This window comes from Cynoglossus semilaevis, chromosome 10 (assembly GCF_000523025.1).
Source record: "Cynoglossus semilaevis isolate Cse_v1.0 chromosome 10, Cse_v1.0, whole genome shotgun sequence".
Classification (NCBI taxonomy): domain Eukaryota; kingdom Metazoa; phylum Chordata; class Actinopteri; order Pleuronectiformes; family Cynoglossidae; genus Cynoglossus; species Cynoglossus semilaevis.
In genome coordinates, this window is record NC_024316.1 from 13,780,837 (window position 1) to 13,788,985 (window position 8,149).

The window sequence follows — 8,149 nt, forward strand, 5'->3', positions numbered from 1 at the left end:
TATCATAGTGAATAAAAAAAAAACCCAAAACATTTAAACATAGCTATGTAGTATTAAACAAACAAACAAACAAAAAACATATTTATAAGAGTTCTGGGATTTTTTTTTTTTATCACATTACAGGTTTAAAAATCTCACCACCTGGCACAAATCAGACTAGGACTCTTTCTTTATAATAGTGAATGTGCTGCACAGGCGGAGAATGTTATGACGCTTGATAAGCTAACAGCCTTGAGACCTCAGGACATGAACACAATCACTATGTTTCTACATTAAAAATGATTTTAAAAAAATGATCAATTCAAAGAGTCAATCTGAATGCCTTAATTAAATGCATGGTTGAAAAAAACAAATCAATGGGAAAACATCAACAGTAACATGTTCTATTAGAGAAGCCTAGATGTGGTGATTTAACGTGGTATCATTTTATACGTATCAACTTACACTACGTGTGACGTCGCTGTGGATCGACTCAGCACTGGTTTGGTCAGGAGTGAAAGGATAACGTCACTTCAGTGCGTATGAATAGATGATCGTCTTTTCTATTCATTCTACATCTGTGTTTAGGTCGCAGCCTCTGGAGGAGTTCCTTTGTTCTTTGCCGCCCTCTGCTGGCTGGGCCGTGTAATTATTTGAAAACCGTATGTGAGTTTCAGGTTACATCATGCATGTCATTAAATTATTGCGTCAGTACGTACAGTGAGATTCATGGAAGGTGAGGCACTGCCTATTTCAGTCAGATTTACAAAAAAAAAAAAAAAAAGCTGTTGCCCAGAGACAGTAGAACGTCACACGGTTTCTTTACAGCCTCCGTGTCTTCAACGTCGTCTACGCAACTCAAATGTAAATGTTACATCAATAGAGGTAAACAATGCGAAAATATTATTTTATTTTAGGTCAATAATGTGTTTTTGTCATTGCTGTGGCCAATTGTCCAAAAACAAAACAAACAAAACGTTAATAGTCTTACCTTTATTGATGACTAAAGTCGATGCACATCCGTCTCCATTTTATTCACTTGTAACGATGTCATCCGTCTTTTCTTTTTAAAGTCTCTCTGGTAAAAGCATCTTGAGCCTGATAATTATTGTTGTTATTATTATTTTGTTTTAGAACTTTGTTTTAAAAAATAGTAATTCCAAGAGTTTCAAGAAGTTCGACACACAAACGACAAGCTGCAGCACACTTAACTTTCTAATATCAACTTGTCAAAGCCGAGGGTCTTTTCCGGAGTAGAATAAATGCAGCAACAAGCACTCGTTGCGCTCACGTCTGCCCCCATTCGATGCGTTAGGGTACTTCACCCTTTTACTTGCGATAGTTACGAAAGACCGGGGAGACTAGATATTTTACACACGTCCATTAAATATATTAGACATATATTAGAGTGGAGCAGGTCAGGATTTTTATTTAAATAAATATATATTAAATATAATCACACAACCATATTTAATAACATGAATAACAATTTCAAAAAGATAAATTAAATTAAAAGTGGTGTTCATTATTAGATCAATACAGTGTAATCTCTACAAACCGAGAGCATGAAGCTTCCCTCACTTCCCTGCAGGGGGTGCTACGTATACAGAAAATGTCTAGCTTCGCGTACTACAAAAACATAGACCTATAGCAACAAGGACACGGAAGAAAGCAAGAACGTATTCACTGAATAAAATGAATACAACTTGCAGTACTGTGAGTATTAGGTGAATGGTTCAACACAGTAACAAGTGTCAGTGTGAATGTGAAACTGTCCAGAGCTCTGCAGCAGACGGTGAAGATTTATATTCTCCCTCTGAATATACAATTACATCTGGCTGAATATACAGTTCAGGGGTTGGAGAAAAATGTAGTTTCTACATTTCAGCTTTTCTCTGTAAATGTAGTGGAACAAAAACAATTCTCTACATGGAAAAAGTCAACTACAGTCGATTAGAAATAAGAATGTCTGAAATGTGGACAGTGTTTTCCTGCCTGTTTTATTTTGTTTTATTTCTAAATTACCTTAAGTATACTAGCTGAATAACATTTGGAGGGTAATAAAGAGCATGAAATATATTTTTAACATCTAAACGTTGAGCCAAGATGCACTGCCCTGCAAGTTATGAACAGGAGATGGAAAAAACAAACAATAAATAATAAAGTATTCATTGTTGTGGTGTATGTGTGAAACACCTGTTACACAGAGTCCGGGGGTTTCCCTTCTACAGGATGTTTAGAGCAGAGAACAGGAGATTGAAGTCACTCACTACCGTCTCTAATATTGTCTTTGTTTGTCATTTTGGCTCCGTGTCCAACATCTGACCTCGTGACACTGGTAATGCCAACACTCTATATGATCCAAAAGCAAAGATTCTTTTAATCCTTGAGGTCACACTGGAGCTGAAACATGCAGCTGGACTACCACTGGTGTGGTTAAAATAAATTAAAGTTTATAAAGGAGGAGAGTGTGGAGATATTTTAAGCCTGTGTTGAGACTGTGAAGATTGTAAAGGCCTTGAAAAATGGCCTGTACAATAATAATATGAGATGGATGGATGAATACAGTAGATGTACGGTATGGATGGATGGATGGAAAGATGGATGATGGATGGATTCACAGATGGCTGGATGATACTCTAGATCAATGCGGTTTTGTCTTCCTTGTTGGACTAATAGCTCAGCCAGTCTCCGTGGCTGAACTGGGTCCAGGATTGTCCAGTCTGATGTGTTGACCCATGTGTTATTTAAATCATTCATAAACCTGTCAATAAAGAGAAACAGTGACTGAAACATCTGCCACAAGCACCACTGCAGTCACCACTAAAACCAGTCTGTCTCACACACACACAACACATTCAGGATCCAGTCCTGCCAACACAGGAGTCACGCTGTGGTCTGGTGGATCTCCTGGCTGCAGAAAGGTAGCAATAAAATCCTGGATCTTGCTCGAAGCCCTTAAGGATTCTAACACCAGGCTTTGAATGAGGCCAAACCTGAGGAAAATACTAGTTCATTTGACTTTAAACGCTGAGGATTTATTTCTCAGTGCCTGCTTTACAAACCAGCATTTAAGTTATGGTCTGGAGGAGTGAAAAGGACTATAACTGGGCCTGGAACATCAGAGAGACTGGACAATCTCAGGCTGGGATTTCTTCAGCTGCTTTTTGTCTCTTTTGTCTCCATAAACATTAGCTTTAAATCCACAGATGATGATTAGGGCAGAGAATTATGACTTTTAGTAAACATGTTGACTTTGCGAAACAGTAGGATTGAGACGTCATGACCTCATGCACAAATGAACATTCTTTAGGAGGTCGAAATTACCCATGATGTTCTGTCTCATCTATTCCATGGATTTGTTTTCTCGTCTTTGGGCACTTTGGATTCCAAAAGGAAAAACAATATCATTGTGGTTGAAATAAAGAGTAGTTGATTTTTTAAGCCATTGGATAACATTGAATAGAAAGACAAAGGTCTCAATACCTGTCCATAAGACTCTCAGCGCTCAAATACATCAAATGCAAATACACGAGAGAGAGGGAAAGTCAGAATGTCCTATTATTGTCAAAAATCCTAATTTATAAAAAAATATATATTTTCATTCATTGAATTCTGAACAAAACCTGATACTTTGACAGTTTTGGAAAAACTGTATTTGTGTATATATGTACACAAATATACGTTTGACAATAAAGTTGAATCTAATCCAGTGTTTCCCAAACTTTTTTTGGGGACCCATATTTTAAAAGTCACAAACCTTCGAGACACAAGTCACTAGACATTATTCGTAAACTCCTGGGAAACATGATGCGAGACGACCCCAAAAAAAACCCTCTTTGCGACCCACCTGAGGGTCGCGACCCAGTCTTTAGGAAACAACGGTCTAATCTATTAACAGTTAATTATCAAAACCTGTTGCAAACCTTCAATCATTTCCCAAACTTCTAATTTAGTTTGGTTGAAACCTCAATGTTTGCAGTTTAACAACTGTTCACAAAAATGCAATTTTCAAACTTGTCCAAATCTGAACCTGACAATCACACACCGCCTGAAATTACAACATCATTCTTAAAACTTTTTGACTCAGATTTGACTTTTTGACAAAGCGACAGGTCGAGCGGTGACGGTGGCACTCGGCTGTAGCACTGATGCAGCTGGGTCGATGTTGTTTTTGACAAAAATGATCTAAATGTTCCTGCGAATTCTGCATATCTAAGACTGTAATTACTGTTTTTGTATTTTTGTGTGTGTGTATTTTTATTTGAAGACGAGGGCGGTGGAGAATGTTGATGTTTCCCATGTTTTGGAAGGATCCCCCCACCGTCCCGTCCCCCCCTCCTCTCCAACAGCAGAATTTGTAGAATGTTATGTCTCAGAACCCCACCAAAGCACTGTTCCACTGTGTAACAGTCTAGAAAGGTTCGAGTTCTTCCCACAGAGAATTTACAAGGAAGCCTGTTGTGTATCTAAGGCGAACCATAAGTACCCACAATTCTTTGGTCTTTTAAGCCGCGCAGGCAAAATCTTTCCACTGCCAAAACGGCACCCATTTGAAAGGCAGTTTAATTGACTCATTCCCAGGATGACATGAAGGATTTGTCCTCATTTGCAGGCGCTGACTCAGCAGTAACCAGCCTGGGTACTATTAACGAGCGGTATTGTGAAATTTTCTGAGCAGTGGGACCAAAAACGTCTGTGCGCGTACTACTGTGTAGTGCACTGTGATGTGTATTATTATGTATATTTATTGCCTGTCAGTCAAAGTGCAGGGCTGAGTAACGGCAGCCCGGCTCCACATGGTCCAGTGATAACCTCAGAGGAGGCTACGGGAAATTCAAGCGTAGATGTTTAGCTCCGGTCTGGTCGTCACTCAATCACAGGGCAGCTGCTGCAGAAGCTTCTAGAAAAAAAAAAAAGGTTCCAGGTTCATATTGTTGTCGTTTGAGGCCACACGCTTGGAACCGTGACTCATCCTTAAGGACACAAAAACACAGAAGCTCCAAACTGTCACAGACGTCCAGATTTGAAGTACACAAACGCTCAGTAAACACTGTCTTTGCTGAGAAAAGAGCTGAAGGTGAAGACTAGGCTTGTTGCAGTGTGTGTGTGTGTGTGTTTGGAAGTTTACCCCGACCTGTGACATCTCCTGTTGTGCTGCTGTTGTTGAGCTCATATCGAGCTGTCGTCACCATTGTTTACCTCTTCTATCTCTGAGTGTGTGTGTGTGTGTGTGTGACAGAGAGAGAGAGAGAGAGAGACCTTTAGAGTGTGTGTAACCTTGTGTGGATCCCGTTCAGCCAAAAACAGGAAGAGATACAACGGAAGATTGCCAAAGCTGTTCTAGGACAATAATGAAAGATCTGAAACAGTTGTGTCCATTATTATTTTGTTTTGTTTGTTTTCAGGGTTTTTTTGTTTTGTTTTTTACAAAACATTCTTACGGTGTGATGAGAAATTACTGAGGAAATGTTGCTTTTATTGAACAGTAAGGCTCACACTGAATGTGTAAATAAATAAATAACAAAAACCAAGACTGACAAGTTTTTATGTTCTTTCTAACCAATGACAAGTTAGATGTAGACCCAACAATTTACAGTGAAACACATGCGTTGGCCTGAGTCACGTGTGTCAAACTCAAGGCCTGCGGGCCAAATGTGGCCCGTCAAGTTATTTTGTGTGGCCTGTAGGAGCTTAAAAAAAGTTTTAATTTCTTTATAATAAAGGATCTAACCTGATATATGAATATAACTGACTAATACTGTTTTTGTAAGAGGAACAATCAAACCCACTGGTCCGGAGTTCCAGTCATTCCATTTTTACAGAATATAAAAATCAACTGAACGTTTCTGCAGTTTAGAGCACACAGTAACTGCAGCCCCTCACAGCTACGAAAGGTTTGAGGTCGTTGGTCACAGATTCCGTTCCAGCAGGGTCAGGCTGGTGGTTCTCCCTGAGTCAGAGCTGCTGATTAGGAGGTCCAGTCTAGGTTTGAGGGTTTGGAAGCTCAGGGCGGGATGCTTGTGTTTAGAAGGTTAATGGTTTGAATCCACCAGCCGTCTGTGTACAGAGGCAACAAATGACTCAGCGAGCGGAGAAGAAAGACATAAGAAAAAGGGACGACAGATCCTTCAGCGACAGGTTTCGTCATCCGTGTGAGAAGGATGCGGCGGGATGCCATGTTTGTCGCTCACATTCAGACAAAAGTTAACTAAAACTCAAGGAAGGGAATAAATGGTACTCTACTGGAGCAGTACAACTTTATATAGTTGTTTTTTTAGCAGTTAGAGTCTGTTAGTTAGCAGTTCACCATTTGCATCTCATACAGTCTGATAGAATATACTAGAGCTACTGTCTCACAGTAATACTTCACTCTACTGTATTCACTGATCACTGCACCAGATGGTCGTAGTACAGTAGAGTATTTCACACTCTCAGACTTCCTGTTTGTATGTTTTGTAATAATGCCAAATCAACTACGCTGGAAAACAGGGACGAGAAATTATTGAAAGCATTTTTACTGAAATATATTCCCAGAGATTTTGATCGTGACAGGATTCAGATCTGACGCCGTCGCTGTGACAGAGAGATCACAGAGACAAAAGTACAGAATCACAGAGGATGACAGATTGGTAGGGAGAGAGAGAGGGAGGGAGAGAACGGGAGAAAAACAGACAGAAGACACACACACACACACACACACACACACACACAGACAGTGTTAGGTGCCCCTGTGTCCCTGGTCACACCAGTGGGTAACCACAGAATTTATCCCATGGCTCCAGACACACACACAAAACGGGTGTGCGCGCACACACACACACACGCCCACAGCCAATGATATGTTGGGAAACACAGTGGGGAAAACCTGAGATGAGGAAAACTGCGTGTAGAGAAAAAACAATAACAAAAAAAAACAAAAAACGACCAAAACGATAGTCGTTCTGTCGCTGACTTGTTCTCTCTCTCTCTCTCTCTCTCTCTTTTATACCTCTCTGGGTTAAACTGCAGTGGACAGTAAATCTTCTAAACTTAATGAGTCGTCGTAGTAATCTGACCAGGTCCAGTGTCAGGATGAGAAATATTTTTGCTGTCTCTAATCTCGGTTTAGAATATTTATAACCTAGGGTTTGGAATACAAACAAACAAACAAACAAACAAACAAACAAACAAACTCTTCAGTAACTCACAGAGAAATCGGGTGTTTATGTTGACATTTGGTTGTTTGAGAATTAAGCCTAAGGACCAATAGGAGCAGAGCAGGCGTTACTTCTCTCAACCTGCTCAAAATATCAGCGCATACGCACTGCAACATGAATCAGTGACTTATTGGACCCAACTGTGCATGTTCTTCACAGAACATCGTATTGGTACCACTGATGTCTGCTCAGGTCTATTGTTCCTCTGTTTGTCTGCCACCCAAAACCCAGGACTGTTGCATTCTGGGACCTACTCAGCAAGTTGATTGGGACACCATTTGAGTGGGAAGATGAATGAAGTCCACTTTATGTGTCCTGTTTCCAAGAGTACAGATGTAAAGACGATCTGTAAGATCTTGTAAGAGGTCAGTGAGCCACTAGTGGTTCACTAAGGTACTGCAGGGTGTCATGAAATTTTTGGTGTACCTGATCTTTTTTTTTAAACAATTTCTTTGCACATGTTAAAAAAAAAACATTAATATATGAAGATGTTCTTAATCATGATTTTTTTTTAACAATTTCTTTGCACATTTTAAAAATAAAAACATTAATATATGAAGATGTTCTTTATTTAAATGAATTAGTATCATTATTTTTTTTAAGGTACATTTCCAAATAGCATTAGGCCCAGTTTTATACGACAGTGTTGCTGCAGGATTCCTGCTCCATCACTCTACGAATGTGGATGTTCTTGGGCCAAATTTTTCTTTTTGATGACACTGAGCATTTGAGGAACAAAACATTTGAAATGTAATGGGTTGCAGAACAGTCCATACAGACTGTGTGAGAACTGGCTAAAATGGTAGATGTTGGACCAAATGTTCTCAGCTCTGTGTGAGCCAGAATACCAGCGCTGTGAGCTGAAAATGGCTGGAGTCAATTTGAATTTGAGATTAAAGTGCGTTCTTTTCCTTTTCATCCTTTCACTTGCCATCTTTTTCTAATTCCCATCCTTTACATGTCCGTTTCTT

General features: G+C 39.6%; 1 protein-coding gene across 1 annotated transcript in view; it reads right to left on the bottom strand.

Moving 5' to 3' along the window:
• xkr7b (XK, Kell blood group complex subunit-related family, member 7b) overlaps positions 1–1,452 on the bottom strand; it is a 47,915-nt gene extending 46,463 nt beyond the window's left edge. The window contains 1 exon segment of the mRNA XM_008318927.3: positions 971–1,452. The gene's annotated coding sequence lies outside the window, so the exon portion shown is untranslated.
• Positions 1,453–8,149: the final 6,697 nt, after the last annotated feature.